The following is a 13,673-nucleotide window of genomic DNA, read 5'->3' on the forward strand; positions in this document are numbered from 1 at the left end:
GTGTATCACAAAAATGCAGCAGCATTATCCATTGGTGTGGCTGGGATTTAATACCTGATGAGTATAATATTACATTATTATTAATATTACATTCAATATTACAGAGAAGTATTTCTTTGGAAGGTAGTCTTGGTAACCACAGCTGAAGTGTCACAACAGAGAACTATCACGCTTAATTGTTCAAATTATACTGTGACCGTTATTTACCAAATATAAAATTAAATACTTTATGTATAATTGCTAAAGAAATTGAAACAGAAAATTATACAAATAGAGAGCAGGAATTCTGTTAAGTGAACTATTTGTACTCATTATCTTCAGTACCATTATTCTGTGGTCAGAAATATACATTAGCTCTGATGAGAGTGTGATGTTTTCAGGAAAATATTATTGTGCTGTTAATAAGATAAATTGTTTCAAAATAGCCTCTAAGACACCTTGATGTTGTGTGTCACATTTTAGAATATCCATACCTTATTTTCCACAGTAAATATATTAGCTGTCATTTTATCCCCATCTGTATATTTTATCACCTCTTACCATGTTTTGCTTCAATAAACATCAGGAGCAAATCAAACACAGAACATAAATATCTGCATGAGGTGGGAATGGCTGAATACATATTCCCACAATAGAAAAATAATTTTCTTCATCAGCAGTTGTTCAGGTCCCTAATTCTGAGGACAGAATCTTGACTCTTGTAGTAATGTTTATTATCTCCTTCAACTTTCCTTCTTCTGTGTATTTTGTTGATCTGTGCATGGAACCTGTGTAAGGAAGACACACGATTTTGGGAAGTGTTCCATATTTTTTATGGGTGTTGGTCTCTTCTCCCAGGTAAGAATGTTTTCTCAAATGTAATTTAGCTGCTTTCAAACATTTGAATATATGAGATTTTTCCAGTACAAATATGTAATTTGGATGCCAGTATGGTAATCAGAGACTGACTAATATTAATATAATGAATAATAATGGATAAATAATAGATAAAATATGAAGTGAAATAGCACAAGGATTGACTCCCCAGTTTAATACAGAATAAGATACACATTTGGATTGTAGCTTTGTTTCTTTTTCAACTAAATAAATTTTAACTTGGGTAAAATCAATATAGCTAAGGATAATTTAATGAAAAGACACAAATTGTATTTTCTTTTCTTTTCAAAATAAATTAATTCACTAGGTACTTTATCTTGTTTAAAACTCAGCCCCAGAATTACCAAATAAAGTTATTTTAATGTGGAAAAATAAACTCAGTGCGGTGGAGAGGAGTTTAACAACACTGATAAATAAAATCTAAACAACAATACTTGCTAGCATTCCTTTAACTGCACTTTTCTCTGATATAATGAAAACCTTACAGTATTTCTTAACTCTAGAGCACTATTGATTATAAAATATTATCATTTGCTACCTGAAAGCCCAGTTTATTCAAATATGTAAACACATAATCTAGGAAAAAACAATGAAATAAAAAAGTAAACCATCTAAATAAATTTTAGCCAAGGCAGTAATTTCACAGTATTTAATAAAAACAATAATGTGTAAAGAAGCTTAGGAATGTCTTGAAAATTTGACTAGTAACTGGTTGTAGTGTCAAAATGATTCAATATAGAAGGTACATTTCAACAAATGTAGTTGTTGCTCTATCTTCTTCTAAACCCTTATCTTTACGAAAACTATTACATGATTAATTCAGAGAATTACAGAATGGTTTGGGTTAGAAGGGACCTTAAAGTTCATCCAGCCCCTCCATGGGCAGGGACACCTTCCACTGTCCCAGGCTGCTCCCAGCCCCAGTGTCCAGCCTGGCCTTGGGCACTGCCAGGGATCCAGGGGCAGCCCCAGCTGCTCTGGGCACCCTGTGCCAGGGCCTGCCCACCCTGCCAGGGAACAATTCCTAATTCCCCATATCCCATCCAGCCCTGCCCTCTGGCACTGGCAGCCATTCCCTGGGTCCTGTCCCTCCAGCCCTTGGCAATTGTCTCTCTCCATCTTTCCTGCAGCTCCTTCAGGCCCTGCAAGGCCACACTGAGCTCAGCCCAAAGCTTCTGCAGAGCAGGTGAGCAATGGCAGCTGTGCCAGCCTTTCCTGCCAGCAGAGCTGCTCCATCCTCTGCTCCTGCTGGTGCCTCCCCTGGGCTCTCTGCAGCAGCTCCAGGTCCCTCCTGTGCTGGCCAGGCTGGGGCAGCTCTGCAGGTGGGCTCTCAGCTGAGGGGCAGAGGGGCACAATCCCCTGCCCTGCTGCCCACTCTGCTTTTGATACAGGGCACTTCAATGGGGAGTCCTGGGGGTAGTTTTGGGCACCACTATATTAAAAAAACCACTAAGCCACTAGAGAGTTTCCAAAAGAGGCCATGAAGAGTCTGGAAGGGCCACCCAAGGAGCTTCTGAGGGCACTGGGCTGGTTGAGCTGCAGCAGAGGAGCTGAGGGCAGAGCTCTACTATCAGCATATTCCAGTTAATCCATGCTTAAGGTGCGAAAAAAATATGTATATGAAAACTCAGATGGGGAATGCTTAGGTTTGTGCTAGAGGAAATATGGACTTCTGTACACAGTTGAAAGCTGGAAGAGTGTCAGAGCTAAGAACAAATTCTTTAAGGTAGACAATATCCTACATGTGCCATCCTTCCTTTTGCTCCTCTGGAATGACCACTGCGAGGCCACAGGACACTTCTTATTGCACATTTTCATTTTGGCAAGTGCTGGATGGTGTGCACACTTCACCTACTGCCCCAAAGGAGAGAATTATTTTGATGATCATCTTTTGGTCTCTTGGTTCTCACATCCTGGGTTTGATCACATCCTGTTTGGTGCAAGTCATTAAACTCTTTTTTTGTTGATGGGTGAGGTTGGTCATAATTTTAAGGGAAATATGTTTTGAAAACATTTTTCAAAAGTTTAAGAATTTACAGATAAGATGAAGGCTGTATTGTGACCCACTTATGCAGAAAGAGTAGCCAAAATGGTTTTTGGCTGTCTGATTTTCATATGACACATGGAGGACACAATGAGTCTCTTAAACTCCAGCTGCATCCAAGCAAACCTGCCTCCAGCAGAACTGCAAGGAAAACCTGAAGATGTGATGTTAAAAAAGGCAAACATCTTTACTATTGGCATGCAGAAATCAACTGTCAAACTATGTCAAAAATCCAGACTAGACAAAATGTCCCCCCACATTTGTACTAGGGAAAAATTCCTGCAATGATACCAAAAAGAACATGGGAATAAAATCTGTTTGGAGAAGAGATGGGAGGGAAGAGAAGGCATTTGACTGAGATCACTGGAGGAGGATGATGAGCTGCTGGTGATGCCATCAGAGCTTCTCTCCATGGTTGTCTGTAACACAAAATCTCTGTAGAAAACCTAAAAATGATGGCAGGGTGCCAGATCATTGCCTGGAAGTATTCACGGGCCATTTCTTTCTTACTGATGGAGTAGGAGGATTGAAAAGGGAAACATGAATAGCCTTGGAATCAATTTGACACTTCTTCCTGATTCTTGTACCTTTACTATAGAATATTCTGGAGTACCTCAGATTTTAGGATAAGGTCCTGTCTTGTTACTGTTAAAATATTGTATGAATCATAGAAGGTTATTCCAGGCTTCAGGCTGCCTAATAGTAGCTTCTGTAAAATGGGAGAGACAGCTTTGTTAAAAGCAGTGTTTTTATTCCTCTGATTAATGTTCTACTTAAGGAATTCCACTAGAGTCTCTGGACCTACCCAAACTTTCCAAGTTATATGCAGATAACTTCTGCTGCCTTTGTTACAAGGAACTGTGGAAGAGTAAGTTGTATCCTGTATTCCTGCTGAGCACTGGAACAGAGAAGCATGATGAAATGTATAAAATATTGACTTAATTCCCTGAAAATTTGTCCTCTCCATCATCTCTACAGGTCTTAGATAAAGAATAGCATTGCTGGAATAGGGCATTTGCATGTTGTGCCAGGCTTGCTTTATATCACTTTGGAAAATATCCCAATGAATCCTGTGCAAACATTATTAGAAAACAATGCTTTATTAAGGCTCCAGGGTCTGTCTAGTTAAACAGCTTCTATATCTCCTAGCAGTGAGGATCAATCCCAATTTTAATGTATTTTACATTGCATTTTTGACATTGCAGAAGTAACTTCACAAATTAAGCCATTATTTTAAAATTTGCATGGGAGTGTCTGTTTTCTGGGGACTTTCATAAAAGTTTAATGAAACTGAAGCTATTAGCTTCAGTTTTTTCTTCTGGAAAGCATTCTGGCTTTTGGAATACACATTATGTTTACATTTTAAGTTGCCCTAGCATATCAATTAGTAAACATGCTTATGAGATTGTCCATTTAAAACAACATTTTTACACTACATATAGCCTTGTAAATCACAGGATGCTGACAACATGAAATGCCAGCTGTGAATTGAGAAACTGATGAAAATGCAGTAATTCTGAATTTTAATATAATATAAATCATGTCAGCAATATTTGTGAATAGCAGCTGTCAAGATTTCATTTGAACTGCATGTATTATGGTATTTTTATATTCTCTTCTTTTCTGATAAATTGGACCTCCCTCTGCCCCCTCCCAACCTTGCTGAATGATAACCTTTGCAAGGATTGGAAATTGGTATAAAAATTTTGACTGAATGGCATGAAATGGAATGTCACAATGTTCAAACAGAGAGAATAATGGCTTCAAACTTACAGAAAGCAGGTTTAGATCAGATATGGGGAATTAGGAATTGTTCCCTGGCAGGGTGGGCAGGCCCTGGCACAGGGTGCCCAGAGCAGCTGGGGCTGCCCCTGGATCCCTGGCAGTGCCCAAGGCCAGGTTGGACACTGGGGATGGGAGCAGCCTGGGACAGTGGAAGGTGTCCCTGCCATGGCAGAGGTGGCACTGGATGGGCTTTAAGGTCCCTCCCAGCCCAGGACATTCCATGATTCTCTGAACTAAGATTGTGTTCAAAAACATCACCTACATTATAGTGGTACTATTTATTTTAAAAAATTGGCATTTAAAATTTTCCAGAGCATGTTTTATTTAAAGATGTGATGGTGGGTGGAGAATTCTATTGAGCAGATTGTGATCTTCAGAGTCTTATCCTACAAAGAAATCCAATAGATCAGAATGCTTCTTTATTGTGGTGGTTTGGATATGGAAGTAGCTGCAGAATCAGATCCCCAGTGTTGGGAGGTCTGTATCTCTGCACTGCCTGCCAGTGCTGTGTGCATGCTAAGAAAATGAAGATCAGGTTGGAATGCCTAAAAAGAACAAATATTTTCTGAGGTTTTTGTTGCTTTGTATTCATCTAAAGCAAAGGAATTTGTCCGTGACTGCAAAAACTCCTCTGTTTTCTTGTCTGCTCTCTGAATGCTGGAGTTTGTTCCCATCATCTCCTAAGGCATCAAGAAAAATCAGGAAACGCTGCTGTATTTGAATGTGCTCTGAAATGCTGGTGTTTCAGTGAGTGACACAATCACAACTAAATGAGTTCCCTGTAGGATATAGAATTCAGATGTCTCTCAGTGGAAGTGACCCGATTTGTATTGAGTTTTAGGAAGATAAAAGTGATTTGCTGGCATAATTTAATATGATTTGCTTCAAAATCAGTGTATAAAGTCATTTAAGCCTATTCTTTGAACAGCAGAAACAAACAGTATTAAACAGTTGTAGCAGCAAGGTGTGATGTGCAGATTTTCCTACAGGCAGCTCCTGCTTTGGAGCTGAGGCTGAATGTGAGGCACAGGGAATTCCTAAAGCTGGGAAAGGCAATCATGGGGAAGCTGAGTTCCTTCAGAGGAGGAGCAGCTAACAGCCCTTGCTTTGATTTCCCAGTCAGTGTCACTTGGCCTTTCCATAGTTTAGCTTGGGTAATTAATTTTCAAGGAAGGCTCGATTTGCTGTAAAGGTTGTGTGGTCTGCTGCTCATGGCACGGGGATGTCACCTGCTGGTCACAATCTGCCACCCTGCTGGCACCCCAGTCCTGTCTAATACAGAAATAAATGTGTAGAAGCAACGTAATCACGAATTCTTTCACGAGGAAGCCACCATGTTTCAGCAGCATGATTTCATGCTCAGCTGGCAGTGATTGTAGTGAAACACAGAAGGCAATCACAGGAGTTACAGAACTGTCATTTGAAGGAAAAAATCTTTTCCCTTTCCCAATATTCAGACTGGATAAAGCAAAAGGGAAGGGAACTTCAGCAAAAAAAAATGTCTCTTGAAGGTAATGAGGCATAAATATGCTTTATAGTGGGGAGAAACTCATAGAGAAATTATTAAATAGCTTTTCAAAACATAAATACTTACAGAAACTGCTCCTGGAATTAAAAAGGGCAAAGTTTGCAAATACAAGAACGTTGGTCCAAAAGAGAGGAGCAAAATCCCAGTGACTCTCCCTGCAGAGGGTGTGCTGTGCACTAATTGCAGCTCTAGAATTCTAGAGGGAGGATTCATATCCAGAATGGAACAACCAGGTGGTTTGCAAACACCTACTCTGTAATTCCAGTAGCTCACTTTGGCTTTGAGGGAACTTAGTACTTTCTATTCAATAAAAAAATTGGTGACCACCCTGAGAAAGCTTTGATAACTTTGATTTTCCGATTTGCAACTCCCTTTTGTGGAACACAGCACTGAGTACAGTGACTTCCTCGGCTCTACCACCATCAAATCACTGAAAAATGCAAACAAAATTAAGTACTTTGATCCACTTCTGATTAAATAATATTTCCCCCCAACATAATGGTGGCTGTTGCAATATTCTGCTAGCAGTCTGGAAGTTGGGAGTCCTTTATCTGGGTGAAAATATGGGCCATGTCTTTCCACTCAGTAAATAGCAAATTAATAGTTTGTTAGGAACTTTTAAGACTGAGAAAACAGGCTGGGGCAGGAAAATCCTGTAAATGACTAAGATCATGAGAGGAAATATTTGCTAACTAAGACAAGAAGCAATCAGAGATGGATTTTTAACATTTTAAAGTTTGTTTGTTAGTCCTAGAAGGCAGTCACCAAACCTTTAATACAAACTGGATAAATAAATGTGTCTATATATATATATATATATATATATATATATATATATATATATATATATATATGTAAATGAACTTCAGAGCTGGTATTATTTATTGCCTTTTGGGAGCTTAAAAATAAATTAAACTCAAATCAAAAGGCTCTTTCTTTTAATGTCCTGATTTCATCTCTGGCCAGTAACACATCTACACCATTGGGCAGATGAAAAATGATCTTTGCTTTTATACAGGCCTGTAATTTCTAAAAGTCTAGGTTTAAAAACTTCTAGAAATGGTTGCACCTTCAGAACCATTGTGCTTCTTACCAGATGATGAATAATTATGATTTTAATTTTGTTGTGCTGTACATTTTCTCTCCTTGAGAATTTAGTGATTACTCCTGAAATCCTTTGTGTTATCGTAGTTTTTTTTAAAAGCCCAAGTTGTGATAAATATTTGTAACAGATCCTTTAGGGGATTTCTGCTCTCATCTGAAGACGTTTAGTCTCACTGCTCTATTTAATTTCTGTACAGATGCTGTCTCATAGCTCTTATCAGTGGTGCCTCTTTAAATCTTCTTTGCTTCTGCTTTATATTTTAAACTGGAGTGATCAAAATTGTTGGATTGTGACTAATTAATGTAGTCCTGTTTTTTCTCTTCAATAATTTTTAATGCTCTACTTCCCTTTCTGAACAGTTCTGTTCTCATTTGAACGTACCCAAAGAACAATCCAAAGTGAAATGAAGTTCTGTCTCCCAAGTGAAAATAGTAGCAAAAATATATATCCTGATGCTGATTCTTTTCCATTGGCATTTCTTTGCACTTAGCATTATTTAATTTCATTTGTTATTTATTACCTTTAGTATTGTGGAATCCTTCAACAGCTTTTCACATAACTGTTTTCTTTCATTATCCAGAATAATTCTGTATAATCAACAACACTTAACCTCAGCATTCTTTTGTTCTTCTGGATGCCCTGTGTTGAATACCCTGTGTCTTAACATAAATCCTTCTCTAATTCCCTTGGTACCTTTCTTGTTATGGCAACAAGTCTTTCTTCTTATCCATTTTATCCAATCTTTTAAACTGTCAATACTCCTTAAGAAAAGCTTCTTCTTTATCTATTGCCTTGTCTATTCTCCGTTGAGCCTTTGGAAATGGATCATGTGAAGGAAAATTTTAAAATAATCCTCTGGATCTGCCTGGCCCTGCAGCTTCTCAACAAATGGATCCACAAGACTGGGTTCCCTCTATGCAAATTTATTGGATTTATCAATTTGCTTATAATTTTTGTTCTTTATTTAGATTTCTACAAATGTACTTAGTGTAGGCATCAGATTTTCTCATTTGTGCTCTTGAAATCATTCCTGGGTCCCATTTTAAACACCGATGTTGCATTTACCACCCTCTGCTCAGCTGTTGAAGGAGATTATCCAATAGATAACTTATCATCCTCAGAGTCCTGCAAGCTCATATTTAATTACATTAGAACTTTTAGGTGAACAATTTCTTCAATTGTCAACTTGTGATGACTGGTTTTTACTTCCTGAAGCCTTTTTTTTTAATTATCATTTAAAACTGAGGCAGCTCCAGAACTTGTAATTTTAAAGAATTATTTAATTGTTGCATATAGGTAAAACCTTACAAAGGGAAGGCCTTGTAAAAATCATGGCTCCGGCCTGCTACTTTGGCTAAGAAGGAAAGGACTGTGGGAAAGTGGGTCAGCTGAATTAGAGGTAGAAAAACAATTTATGTCACATTTTGTGTTCACATCATGGTGTGTGGTGGTTGGTTGAATTATATTTGTGTCTTAGGTTACAAGATGTGGCTGGGCTGTGTATTCTATTGCCATTTGTCAGAAGTGGGGCAGTTCTCTTCTGTTCATTGGGCAGTTTCCTTTATCTCTCCCACAACCAATCCTCCCTCCAGGAGATCTCTTCTGTCCATGGCCAGTGAGTGTCCCTGCATGGCTGAGAAAATTCCACCATCCCATGGGGAGATGCCCCACCCAGGGGAGGAGCCAAGCATTCCTACCTGGATACAATCTGATCTTGGGAACCCCACAGCAGCCTTTGCCCGCTGCATTTCCAGAGGAGCAGCTTTCTTCCCCACTGCATTCCCAGAGGAGCAGCTTTCTTCCCCACTGCATTCCCAGAGGAACAGCTTTCTTCCCCACTGCATTCCCAGAGGAAGCCCAGGCCCATCCACACCAGCCCTGGAGCTTCAGAGGAAAACTCCAGCCTTGTCCAGGATCCCTGCTCCAGCAGAAGCACAGCTGGCACTGCAGGAGGGCTGAGCCACCATGGGATGGGACTGCTGCCACCACCCTGACCCACAGGCTGCCAGGGCCTGCTCGACTCTGGCAGTGCTGTTTTGTATTTCTGCATTTTTATTTTTATATCTTCCCAATAAAGAACTGTTATTCCTACTGCAATATCTTTGCCTGAGAACCTCTTAATTTTAAAATTATAATAATTTGGGGGGAGGTGGTTTACATTTTCCATTTCAAGGGAGGCTCCTGCCTTAGCAGACACCTGTCTTTGCAAGCCAAGACAGTTTGTTATGATTTAAAACTCTGTGACTGCTAAAGGCCTACATTCAATGAATCTCCCAAACCTTCATAGGAAGCACTGGTGGAAAGAGTCTGTTTAGCTTTTTTTGTTGTGCTCTGAATTTCCTTGAATTCTCTTTTCATTCCTTGATAATCTGTCAGCCCTATCAACTCTGGCATGGCTTTAAGGTCCCTTCCAAGCCAAAACACTCTAGGATTCTGATTCTCTGGTTGATTACAGGATCTCTTCCAGCTTATGGCTGCTGAGACATAGTCACTTCTTTTTATTCTGCTTGCAGATGTTCTATAGGGACTGGAAAGCATTCATATGATAATTAAGTAAGTTGAGATTGTTGGAATATGAATAAACAAGTTTGTAAATACCAATTATATGCATTTATTGAGCGTGAGCTGAACAAATGTTTCTAATGCTGTATTTGAGAAAGGAAGTTCAGTTACAAACCAAGTCTCCTCTGCCTTGGGACTTCATTAGTAAAAGAGAAAGAAATAATTCATACATTTCATCCATGCAATCTCCTTTTCTCATAGCTTTCTGTATCCCAGAAATCCTATTTGGAGTGCCACTATTGCAGAGTTGCAGAGATACAGCTCCTTTTGGCTGGAATAAGCTTTCATGCATCAGAGCAGCAACAAAACTAAAATTTGACTTTTCCAGATACATTTTTCATGATATGTCAAGCACTGCTGAAAACTTTGGGGATGCTTCATGGGACAAGGTGAACTGTAACATCAAAATATTTTGAGCTTTCAAGCTGAACCTCACAGTCCTTTGTTCACTGCTCAGTTCAGAGCTGCACATCTGTGCATGTTGTCACTCCAAGGTTCACAACATGCAGCTGGTAGGACTTGGGGAAACGCAAGTGCCCAGGCTGCCAAACTGATCCTTCCTCCACAGGGAAGGGTCTCCATCACTCATTCATCACTTCATCTCTTCCAGCTTTTCATGTGGTTCCAAATCCATTTGTATTCATCCAAGAGGAGGAGTCAGGAAATGTGAGGCACTGTCACATTCATGTGCAGTCCCGCTTGGTCCTTTTAATGTCCTGCTGTGTTTCATTGAAGCTCTTCATCATGTAACAAGCAGCTGTTCTCTTCTGCAGGTGGATCTTTCAGATTCTTAGAACGGATCCATGGGTCTGACGAGTATGGGAATTTCTTGGAGAAATGCTGTTAAAGAAAACTTCCAAAACCAAAATAATTGCATCACAAATTTTCTGCATTTAGAACAGGCATCAAGTTTATTTCTGACTAAAAAGTTAATATGAAAGACTTCCTGACATCTAGAAAGACTTAAGCAAATCATACCAGGTACTTTCTTATTCAGGCAGATCCCATGTAAGATATTTTAATTTTGGACTCTTATCTCATAAATGCCAATTCCTCAAATGAAGCCAAAGGATTCACAGACCCTTTTCCTTACAGGGATTGCCATACTGGTATCCTCAGTATGGGAATATATACTCAGCATCTTCTGAGTATTTCAGGAATCATTGTGCTTCACTGCCTTTTACTGGAAACTGAGTTGGAGGAGTATAATTAGTACTGAATAAGTAGTTAAGACATGTACACAGTGAAGCTGAACACTTGATCCAGCAGCCAATCTCGTGTTTTAGACCAGATCTTTTTATTTATGAAAAAGAAACTTAACCTTAAAAAACAAAACCAAACAAATATAAGCAAAAAACCCCAACCCAAAACCTGTGCAGTTGACATTGCATTTTTGTAATCATCTGCTGAAAAAAGAAGTGCAAAAAGTACACAAATTTCTGATTATGTTTAATTTGCTTGGTTTAGGACTTTAACTGTCAGGTCACAAAGTTTAAGAGTAGTTTAAAAATCGTCTTTTTTGATGATTCAGAAGTGTGTTGGGTTAATCATCTTTACCTTATAATTTTTCAAGAAATATGCAGACATAGATGATGATTATTAACAAAGAGAAATTTGATTATTATAAAAAATTATTAGTAATAAAGAGAAAACTGAGTTTCTGTGAAAAACAAGTAAATCCATATAACTTCTTTTATTTCAATCTGATTATATACAGACTGCTAATAGCATCTAATATAATAAAAAGCTGGGTTTTTTTTCCCTGTGTTTATGAATGCTTTAAATGCTGCCATTTTTAGGATACTTTTTGCTTCAAAAGTGGCAGAAAAGCTATTTCAAGAATTTGGAAGTGAGCACATAGATCTCTAGTGGGGAAAAATCAACATCTTATAAGACATTGCAAAAGTTCAATTTCTGAGCCAGTATATATAATATCCCAAATAGTTTGAATTTAACTCTTTTTTTCTTTCTCCCTCTTTCCCTGTTCCAAGTGAGGTTGGCCACATGTGCTTAAATCATAAAATAAGTCCTTTAAAAATCTAAACTTACTGCAGCCTGTCATTCCAGCATGTCTGGCATCTTCAGATCTCTTGCAGAAAGAAGGTGACATTAATCTGCCAGTCCTCCTTCACAAGTTTGTGACTTTTTCCAGGGCCTGAGGCAAACACATGTGCCCAGTCACTAAAGGATTTGCTAATGCTCCTGCAGCGCAGCGAGTCTCTACCCTAGCAGCTGTTGTTTAGTGATAGATCACTGAAGCAAAAAATTATGCTGGTATAAAAAATAGATCTTGAACCACAGCTCTCATTCTTATGCCTTTGTTGTGCATTAGTGGCAAACCTCTGGGATTTATTTAGCTGTAATCATTCGTTACTGAGGGGCAGAGTGTCTTTCAGACGCTGGTGATGGAGTCACCTTTGAACAAGTGCAAATGAGTCCCAATCATTCAGCAATCCATCCTCCTCGGGTTACATTTTAGAACTGGCACATCCTTCAAGAGCCTGTTCAGCGTGTATAACACTAACAGCAATATAAAGAAAGACATTTTACTTTTTTATCCTATATTACTGAGACAGTTTAATTAGTTTACCGTCTGGATTTGTACTCCTTTATTGAACAATGGCAGCTATACTCAGCAAGCACCAGGAGGCAAATGCTGCTCCTCTTTACACTGAGGGTGAAAAAGACCTGTGGGGTGTCTGGTCAAAGCCAGTGGGGCCAAGAATAGTGGTCAGTGATTTGGGATTAACATCAGAAGCATCCCAGAGGACACTCAGAGCTGCTTAGGGTGGGGTTGTTACTTCAACTGCCTTTTCATACTCATTCATTTCCAAAATCAAGGGGGAAAATGTGAGTTTTAACATAGAATTTAGTTTGCAGTTCAGAGATGAAGATGAGAAAGCTCCTAAGACAGCTGTGAGAGCACTTGAGGCACTCACTACCTGTCCCAAATATCTGATCAGAGTGGGGAATTGAATGCATAGGTTTTGAAGTTTTCATTCTGAATAAAAACATTTCAACTTGTGCATAAAAAAATTAAACCATCCCCAAAAAGTTGTTGGTTTTGGTTTTAAGTTTTTGTTCTGTTTTGTTCTCAGAAAACTATTTGATGCTCTCTGAATAATTCAGATAATGTCTATGGTTTGGGAATCATAGCTAATATATGGATCCTTGCAATTGCCAATTTCATACTATAGTTAGTGATTTGAAAAAAAAAAAACAACAAAAAAAAAAAAAAAAAAAAAAAAAAAACAAACCCAAAAAAACAAAACCAAAACCAGGATAAACTGCAGATTAAAAACAGATCTGACTTTAAGGAGACAAAGAGAACTTCTGAAATTTTCAATTTTAATCCCTCTATATCTTATTTTTTCCCTTTTGGTCATTGATTCTCAGCTTTCTCTCTTAAGTCCAAAGTGTTGTCACTGTGCACTAGCCTGAAAACACCCTGGGCTGAGCAGAATCACAGCTTTTCCTCTCTGATTTTATTGGGAGGGCTTGATCCTGCCTCACTCTTTGAGCAGTTTTCTAAATCATGTTTATGAGTGAACAAGCTTTTCTGTTAAATTAAAAGAGTGAAAAAGAAAAGATAAGAATGCTTTCATTTAGCAGTCAAATAATTAAAACAGACCCAGAAAACCTTTTACTTCTTTGTTTCTACCTGAAGTAAATCATGGCCAGTTCACACAAAGCAGGCTTCAATGACTATTCCAAGGCAGGAATTCTCAATTCCTTCACCCTGGGTGGAAAGGAGCTGACTGCTTCAGTCACAC

Source organism: Anomalospiza imberbis, chromosome 12 (assembly GCF_031753505.1).
Source record: "Anomalospiza imberbis isolate Cuckoo-Finch-1a 21T00152 chromosome 12, ASM3175350v1, whole genome shotgun sequence".
Lineage (NCBI taxonomy): Eukaryota > Metazoa > Chordata > Aves > Passeriformes > Viduidae > Anomalospiza > Anomalospiza imberbis.